The sequence below is a fragment of the Vombatus ursinus genome, unplaced genomic scaffold, assembly GCF_900497805.2.
Source record: "Vombatus ursinus unplaced genomic scaffold, bare-nosed wombat genome assembly UNPS02014778.1, whole genome shotgun sequence".
In the NCBI taxonomy this organism is placed as follows: domain Eukaryota; kingdom Metazoa; phylum Chordata; class Mammalia; order Diprotodontia; family Vombatidae; genus Vombatus; species Vombatus ursinus.
Genome location: NW_020954556.1, coordinates 7460481 through 7469555, shown reverse-complemented (window position 1 = coordinate 7469555; position 9075 = coordinate 7460481). Strand labels below are relative to the sequence as shown.

The 9075-nt window shown below is 39.4% G+C and overlaps 1 protein-coding gene across 1 annotated transcript in view; it reads right to left on the bottom strand.

The window, feature by feature from the left end:
• Positions 1–9075, bottom strand: part of ZMAT4 (zinc finger matrin-type 4) — a 303196-nt gene that overhangs the window by 125939 nt on the left and 168182 nt on the right. The window lies entirely within an intron of this gene.

Genomic DNA, 9075 nt, shown 5'->3' with positions numbered 1-9075 from the left:
TCTTCTTCTTCTTCTTCTTCTTCTTCTTCTTCTTCTTCTTCTTCTTCTTCTTTCTTCTTCTTCTTCTTCTGTTGTTTTTATTTGATTCTCCAGTGCTTAGCAGATTATCTGCTGGAGAATAAATGTTGTTGACTGTCTGTGGAGAATCCTTTAAGAGACGTGAGCCAGATTCTTATGTGCCCAGGAAAAACCCTGGGAAGATGCATAATGAGCCACAAAGATTAATGAGAAGTTCCCAAGGAAGATTAAATCAGGCTGCCTTTCAGAAAACAGACTCTGATCTTTGATTTACAACCAGTATCATAGAATTACAGAATCTCATATTTTGATGAGGTTTCAGGAATCATCAGACACCCTTTGTTTCCTAAGATCTGCCAGTCTCTCTGAGGACCCAGTAACCACACATCAATCTGAAGGAGAAAATACAATAGAAACAAATCCTGCAAGAAGGTCCAGTTGATCAAGTGCAGCTTGAGTATGTGAGGGAAGGTGCTGATTCACATCTTCCAATTGTTCGCCCTCATCAAATGGAGTAGCTCAGAAAAGCAGTGATCCGTGCTGAAACTATGCCTACCCCATGATTGCTTCAGTTGAAGAACCTGTTTTCTATGGAGAGGCAGTATGACTAGTGTAGCTAAGAGAGGAAAACATGCCTGTCTCGACAAACTTAAATCATTTGGTTAGATTCGAATATTTTCCTTCTTTCCTTCCTTCCTTCCTTCATTCCTTCCTTTGTTCCCTCTCTCCTTCCCTCCTTCCTTCCCTCATCCCTTCCTTTTTTTCTTTCCTTCTCCTTCTCTTTCTTTTCTTCCTCTTCTTTCTTCTTCTAACTCTCCTCTTCCACCTCCTTTTCCTTTTAATACCATTAATAATGAGTATTGATTAGACAAAATGGTGTCACCCAATTGACTTATTTCCCAAGGTCACACACACTGATATACACCTATAGAAGATCACATGGGCTTTGTAGTTGGAGTCTTTTACAATCCCTGCAGCCACTCAGGGAGCTGCTGCAGTACCTCAGGGAAGGGTGAAATCCTTCAGGAGGGAAATGCCACAGGGTCACTACACATTATATCAAGAAAACTTCATCTGGACAGAGGGAGATCCAGTCTTTGCACTATCTTTCGCTTTTGCATTGAACCCATGTGGCTTGTCCAGTTGGATACTGGGTGGGCATTAGTCCATTAGGAAATGTGCAGTCAGGGCAGACCAAGAAAAGAGGAAGGCCTAGGGATGGTCACCTTACATGGGCCCCTTTCCACCCTAACTTTAAATCTAATTGAAATTTGGTTAAATTAAGAGCAAGAGAACCTTGAAATGGAAAATAAGGGAAAGAAATATCAGGGACAAAAAGACCCCATGAAACCTCAGAAGGTTATATGTGGATGAGAGAAAGCACACAACCTGTCCCAACCATCCCACACTCACCACATAAACATCGATGCTGATTGAATGTCTTTACAATTCAACAAATATTTATTGAGTGTCTAATAGCATTCTCTCCAATCACACCACCACCACTTTTTTACAGGCCCTCATCACCTCATGTGTGGTGTATTGCAATAGCTGTCTAATTGGTCTGCTTCATCTCTCTCCACTGTAATCAATCCTCCACTTAGCTAACAAAGTGGTTTTCTTTAAGTTCAATCTGACCATGTAAACCTTCTACTTAGTAAGCTCCAGTGACCCCCTATTACCCCTAGGGTCACATATAGAATACTCCATTTGGCATCTAACCCAACCCTTCTTCTCACCCTTTACTTCCCTCAATGCACTTTACAATCCAGCCACACCAGGCTTCTTCAGACTCAGTTCAAATTCTACTTTCTACAAGCGACCTCAGCCTGAAGTTAGTGTCTTCCCTCCAAGATAAATTCCATTTCCATGTACGTAGTTACTTACTCTCCCTGGTTAGAATCTCAGCTCACTGGGGGCAGGCACTGTTTCTGCCTTTCTTTTATCCCCAAAATTTAGCACAGTGCCTGATGTGTGCTCAGCAGTTATAGGGGATAAAAAAGGACTGGGGTAAGGTCCCTGTCCTAAAAGTTCTTATAATCCAATGCAAGACGACTGAGACAAATATTCGATTAATAATAAGTCAAAAAATGGTAAATGCAATAAAGCCAGTGTAAAGGAAGTTCCCAGAGGCAGATTAGATTGCATGCAGTCAAGAAAATTTGTACAGAGAGGCTGGTATTTATTTTGGGCATTTAAATATAGTTAGTTTTTTTCCATATGTAGTGGGGAGGTAGATGAGACACTCTAGACAGTGCGATGGCTATGGTGTAAGGCTCCAGGAAGGAATTGTGTCTCAGTTCTGTTTACTTCAGCTAGGTGACGCCATAGTGCAGTACTAGGCCTGGAGCCAGGAAAACCTGAATGCAAATCCAGCCTCAAACACTTACAAGCTGTGTGACCCTGGGCAAATCATCTAACCTCTGTTTGCCTTTATCCTCTGAAGAAGGAAATGGCAAACCACTCCAGTATCTTCACCAAGAAAACCCCATGTACAGCGTGGTCCATCTATATTTGTTTGTGTTTCCCTTAGTGCTTAGCATGGCATTTTTCACAACAGTCAGTTTTTAATAAATGTTATTGTTGAATGAAAAGCAGAACATTAGTAAGGGCTCAGGGGCAGAAAAGAATGAAACATATTCTGGGAATATGCCCTGAGCCAAGGTTATGTTTCTGTAAGGTAAACATGTCAAGGTAAAGTAGAACCAGATTTTGGGGAGGATTTGAATGCCAGGTTAAAATATCTATAGTCTCTGTCTCTGTCTCTCACTCTCTCTGTTAAGTGACTTGCTCAAGATCACACAGCTATTGAGTGTCTGAGGTCCTCCTGGCTCCAGAGCCAGTGTTCTATCCAGAGTCACTTAGCTTCCCCTAAAGTACCTATTCTCAATGCAACAGGCAACAACGGACCACTTAATTTTTCATTCTTTATATTTATATCTATATCTACACACACACACACACACACACACACACACATATGACTTTTTGTATAGGAAAGTGACAGGATCAGAGTTATTCCCTGGGGAAAAAAAAATAATGTCAATAAAGTCTAAAACAGAGGGGATGGGCAAGTTTGGAACCTGGGAGACTAGTGAAGAGGCTATTGCAATATGCCAGACAAGAAAAATGAGAGCTGAATGAGAGTAGTGGCAGTGGAAATGAAATCTTTTTAGAATTCACTTGTAGCATCATGTGCTTATCACTACTTCTGTGCCACTCCCCACCCCCACCTTGTCTCACTGCAGCAGCAGTTTTCTGGGTCTCAGAGCATTATAGCACCTCCCTTTGCCCCTATACACAGAATTTCAGGGTCCTAAGACTTCTGACTGCTATGATCCTATCACCTTTGCCCGAAGAATGTGGCAAGACCCAGAAGGTGCCAAGCACACAGCAGTCATTACTGGCCTTTTGGAATTACATCATTGCAGTCTAATCCTCTTGTTTATATTATGCCTAAAATCTCCAGCAGCATGCAATACACAGTATAATCCAATGCACAGCACTTTTCCCGGAGAGCTATACAATACAAGGATGCATAGGCAAACATAAAATGCCATCTAGCTAACCATACTCCCAAGAGTTATACTACTCTCAAAGAGCAAGGTTTCAATGGGCTCTCTTGAGCTCCCTCCTGACCACATAGTCAGTGGTATAGTTCCATGCCCAGTTACTAACAGCTTCCCTAAAGTCAAGCCTAGCTTTGGCTTCATAGGATGGCCATAGGAAGCCTCAGAAGGTGAGAGAGGCTGGCACCCTCATCAGGAGAATTGGCAGAGCTGAAGTCATCCTTCTTCCCTACTGATCTAGCAAATTCTCCACTCAGTCATCAAAGTGATCTTCTTAAAATACAGGTCACCCCTCAATAAATTCCAATGGCTCATTATTACCTTCAGGATCAAATATAAAATTCTCTGTTTAGCACTCAAAGCCCTTCATACTGTGCTCTCCCTACTTGCCCCACATTTTCAGTCTTCTTATATCTTATACTCACACCAAATGTTCTTTGATACAATGACACTGGCATCCTTACTATTCCTCAAACAATAGTCACAAATCAGAGATTCACATTCAAATCCCTGCTAAAATCCTACTTGCTATAGGAAGTCTTTCCTGATCCCCCTTAATGCTAGTGCCTTCTTTTTGTGGATTATCTCTAATTTATCCTGTATCTAGCTTATTCGTACATAGTTGTTTTCATATTGTCTCCCCCAGCAGACTGAGAGCTCATTGAGGGCAAGGACTGTTTTTTTTTCCTTTCTTTGTATCCCCAGTGCTTATTGACACAGTGTTTGGCACATAGCAGCATGTAATACATATTTGTTGACTGAAGAATCCAGTGCTATCTAGACTACATTAACACAGGGATAGGACAATCCCCTAACTTTGTCAAAACCTAAGGGCAGTTCTACAGATGGGATAGCCAAATCACTAGGTAGAGTGCTTCAACCAATTCTGTGTTGATGAATATGTGTGGGCACTGTGAGCTTTAGCTACATTCAAATAAGACTTAGTTTATTGACAGCAACTCCCACATTACCCTGGGAACATTTTCTAGCTCTGAGGGTGTTTGAATTCATGAAAACAAACTGGTATTTTGTTGTGTTGAGGTTGTATTTAAATTCACAGAGAACTATTTTTATCATGAAGTGAAACTTAAAAAAATAATAACTTTAGCACTTGCTAATACAGACTATAAACAAAGACATTGTTCTTCTTATTCCCTTACTACTTCCAAAATCCAAGCTTAGCATAAACATTGAGTTTAGCCATAGAAAACAAAAGGTCTGGTTAAACATATAAGGAAAATGCTTAAAGTAATAATTGTTTTCCATTGTCTATTTTAGGGATCAGATGGAGTGGATTCTTTGGCGGATGCTAAGAAACCTTTTGGAGAAGCAAATACAGCTTTCATCAAATTGGTCCATGTTCATCGTAACATATCAAATTTTCTGAACCTTAGTTTCCTTATCTGTAAAATGGGGATACTAATACTTGTATTAGTACTAGTATATCACAGGATCGTGAAGAAAGCATTTTGTAAACTCAAAGTAATGTAGAAATATAAACTATTAGTATTATCTTGTACTATGATACAGACTGTGCCTATACGACAAAAATGGGTTCATTTCTAAATTTCACATATGCAATACAATAGAAGTCTATATTATGTCAAACTTTGAAAAAAAACTACAGTCTTTAGCCAAATCATTATTATGAAAATGTTGTATAAAGAAATTATTTATTTTGTTCTTATTCTTGGTTTCTTTCAATGAGTCTTCATCCATGTCATGCTAAAGAACTCTTTACGTCCCACTGTGGTGAACTTGTGATCAAACCACCTCCTGATCTGAAAACAAAACAAAAAACTGATGGATTCAGGGTATAGACTGAACTATATGCTTTTTAGACATGACCAGTGAAGCACAGGAATTTCTTTTTGCTTGAATATATTCATTTGTTATAGAATTTTGTTTTTCTTTCTTTTTTTTCCTAATGGGGGGAGATAAGAGGAAGGAAAATAGATTTTTTGTTAACTAAAAATAAATTAAAAAGAGATAGTTGAGTGTCTTTTAAGGACCTATCGGGGACCATATCCTCTTTTCTCTCTTTGTATGAAGTGGTCACTGAGCCCAGTCCTTATGAACATACACAGAGTGAGACTGTTTATAATTTTTCACATAGAAAAATGAAACTTTTAAAAATAGGAAAAAAAAGACAGAAGTTTGCTTCTGGGAGAGTAGTGATTACATGTAATGGGTGTCTTGCCCTTGGAAAGACTTTGGAACACTAATAGATATTTTGTAATGGCCACTGGTCTACTAACCACCTAGTGAAGAAGAACCCTCTTAATTGGCTGGAATTACATTCAAAAGGCACTAATTGGTCAAATAGGAGTCCAGTCTCTCTCTCTCCCTCTCTCTCTCTCTCTTTCTCTCTCCCTCTTTCTCTCTCTCTCTCTCTTTCTCTCTCTCTCATTTCCTTCTTTCTGGCTGATGTTATCTTGGTGAGAGACAAACCTATAAGGGGAGAGACCCCTCCTTGGGCCCTCTCCATCTGAGAAAAAGATGTGGCTCAGTGAATATGGGCCTTTGCCTTGACATTTGTTCTTTTATTTTAGGTGAGATTAATCTGCAATGACCTTGTGAGTTTTGAAAGATGAGGAAATCAGGCTGCCTGAGGTCCAGGAGCCTCAGAGTTCAGTCCATGATAAGTTTTGCAACCAGACCAGCATCAGTACCAAGAGGAGCTAGAATCAAATTTTGGAACCTAATCCAATAATAGCTAAGATAAGGACTTATCTAGGAGCAATGCTGCATTTGAATTTGAACTTGGTGGGATCAATGCCATGTATAAACTGTGTCAAGTCTGAGCCTACTCTCCCCAGAAACTGAGATGGCATAAGGGAGAGTACATCTCTGAGATGTTGGGGAAAATGTTTGTACTTCTATTTTTGTTATATCTTCTAAGTAAATATACCTTTGCAAAAGGTAATTGATGCTATGAATTGGTTAAATAGAACCAAGTTGCTAATGGTGATTATTTGGGGAAACACAATATGGGGGATTGAGTCAATGGCAGTAGAGATGATACACTGAACCCCTCAAGGAGGAAAATTAGCAGCCTGACTCTGAGACAGTGACCTCAAAGAGCATATGCAACGTATCTATACTCTCTCACTTGGTGATCTCATCAACTCCCATGAATTTGATGATCATCTTTATGTAGATGATTCTCAAATCTATTTACCAGTCCTAGTTTCAATCCTGAACCCCCGTCCTATGTCACCAAAAGCCTATGAAACTGGATGTCCTATAACAGCTCTTAAACACAATATATCCAAAGAAAAACTCATTATGATTTACCACCAAATTCTACCCTCATCTAAACTGCCCTATTAAAACTGTCAGCCCCACTATCCTTCCAGCTACCCAGGTTTGAACCTACAGTCATCCTAGACTCCTCTTTTTCATTCATCCCACATATCCAATTGTCAAATTTGGTCATTTCTTTCTCTGTAATCTCTCCCATACATAATTTTTTTTCTTTTCACTCAGCTTCTACCCTAGGTCAGGGCCTCATCACATCTCATCTGAACTACAGCAATAGCCCCCTAATCAGTCTCCCTACCTCAATCTTTTCCCACCTCTAATTAACCTTCCTTTGAAATACTGAAGTAGTTTTCCTAAAGTGTAGGTCTAATCATGTCACCCTCTAGTCAATAAACTGGGTGGCTCTGTGTTACCTGCAGTATCAAATAGAAAGTCATTTTTTGGCATTCAAAGCTCTTTACAGCCTGTACCCTTCCTACATTTTCAATCTTCTTACATTATACTCCGTTTCACAAACCCAATATAATTCAGTCACATTGTTTGCTGTTGCTTGCATAAGACCCTCCATCTACCATCTTAATTCCTTTGTACTGGCTCTTTCCCATACCTGGAATACTCTCTCTCCCAAACTGCTGATTTTTGGAATTTCTGACTTCCTTTAAGACTTAATTCAAGCACCACTTCTTCTGGGAAGCCTCCCCACTTTCTAGTTTCATTCTTTCTATTGTTACCTTCCATTTACTCTGTATCGATCTTGTATGTTTTGATTTATATATGTCTTCTCTCTCATTAGAATATAAACTCCTTGAGAGCAAGCATTGCTTTTTTCTTTTTCTTTGTATCTCCAACATTTACCATAGTGTTTCACAGTGGGACATAGTAGGTGCCTAACAAATACTTGTTGATGGATTTTATAAAGGAAATAATTCATGAATAAATACATGAATGGATAGGTAGATGAATGAATGGCAAGATGAAATAATTAATGAGTAAGCAAACAAATAAAAGACTCAGTGGCAAGAAAGTTTCAGGCATGATCAGCGAACAACTTTTTGTCATGTTTGGCCTCAGCAGAGAGTAAGACTTTCTTAAAAGAGACACTGGTAAGGAAGAAAGGCCAGCAGTATCTTAGACTCCCTATGTTCTTTTTTCCCCCTTTTAAATGGCCATTTAATTATACAGATGATTTATGTACAACTCATTAGACAGTGAGGTAGAATGCAAAGCTAAACTTAATTCCTTTGTGAGGGTAACTAACCTGCCACTAGCAATAATTATGAAATATTTCCCACCTCTTTAGAAGATTACAAAACAATTCCACTTTGTTTAAATTCCCTATATTCTGATTATACTGCAGCAGAACCATTATTTCACAGAATCAGAGAGTTGGACAAGAGTTTACCTAGGATTATAGAGTTTACAGCTAGAAGAAACTACAGATATCATGTAGTCCAAGCTAAATTTTAGAGACAGGAACACTGAGGTCTAAGCATGGGTGGGAAATGACTTGCCCAAGATCACTCAGGTAATAAGAGGCAGAGCTGAGATCTGAAACCAGATTGTCTGATCCTGAATCCAAGATACTCAGCTAATAACTAGACACTCCTTGTAATTAGGCAAATGGTAAATATGTAAAGGATCCCTGATTTTCTGTTTATAGAACTCCCAAGGGAGCTCCCTCCACACCAGACCATCTGATCCTTGAGGGTAAAGGCAGTTCTTTAAAACCTCAGTACTCAGTACAAGCCTATTAGGAGTGGATAACCTGCAGCCTTGAGGCCACATGTGGCCTTCTAGGTCCCTGGGTGCAGCCTTTTGGCTGAGTCCCAGTTTTACAGAACAAATCCTTTTATTAAGGAGATTTGTTCTGTGAAGTTTGGATTCAGTCAAAGGGCCACACTTGAGGACCTAGAAGGCCACAGGTTCCCCAACCCCAGTAGATCATAGTAGGTGCTTCATAAATGCTTTGTGATTGGATCAACACATATAATAAGTGTTATAGATCATAATTCCATGACTTAGTTGAAAAGTACTAGGCAGTTTTCCTGAGGCATTCAGAAGTTAAATGAGTTGTGCAAATCATATGAGACTACGAACTCCTTAAAGGCAGAAACTGTCTCTTGCATCCTTTTGTATCATTAGCACAGTGCCTGGAACATAGCTGGGATGCTAATAAATATTTATTGATTGGGTGATTGATAGTATGTGTCAGGGGTAAGATTTA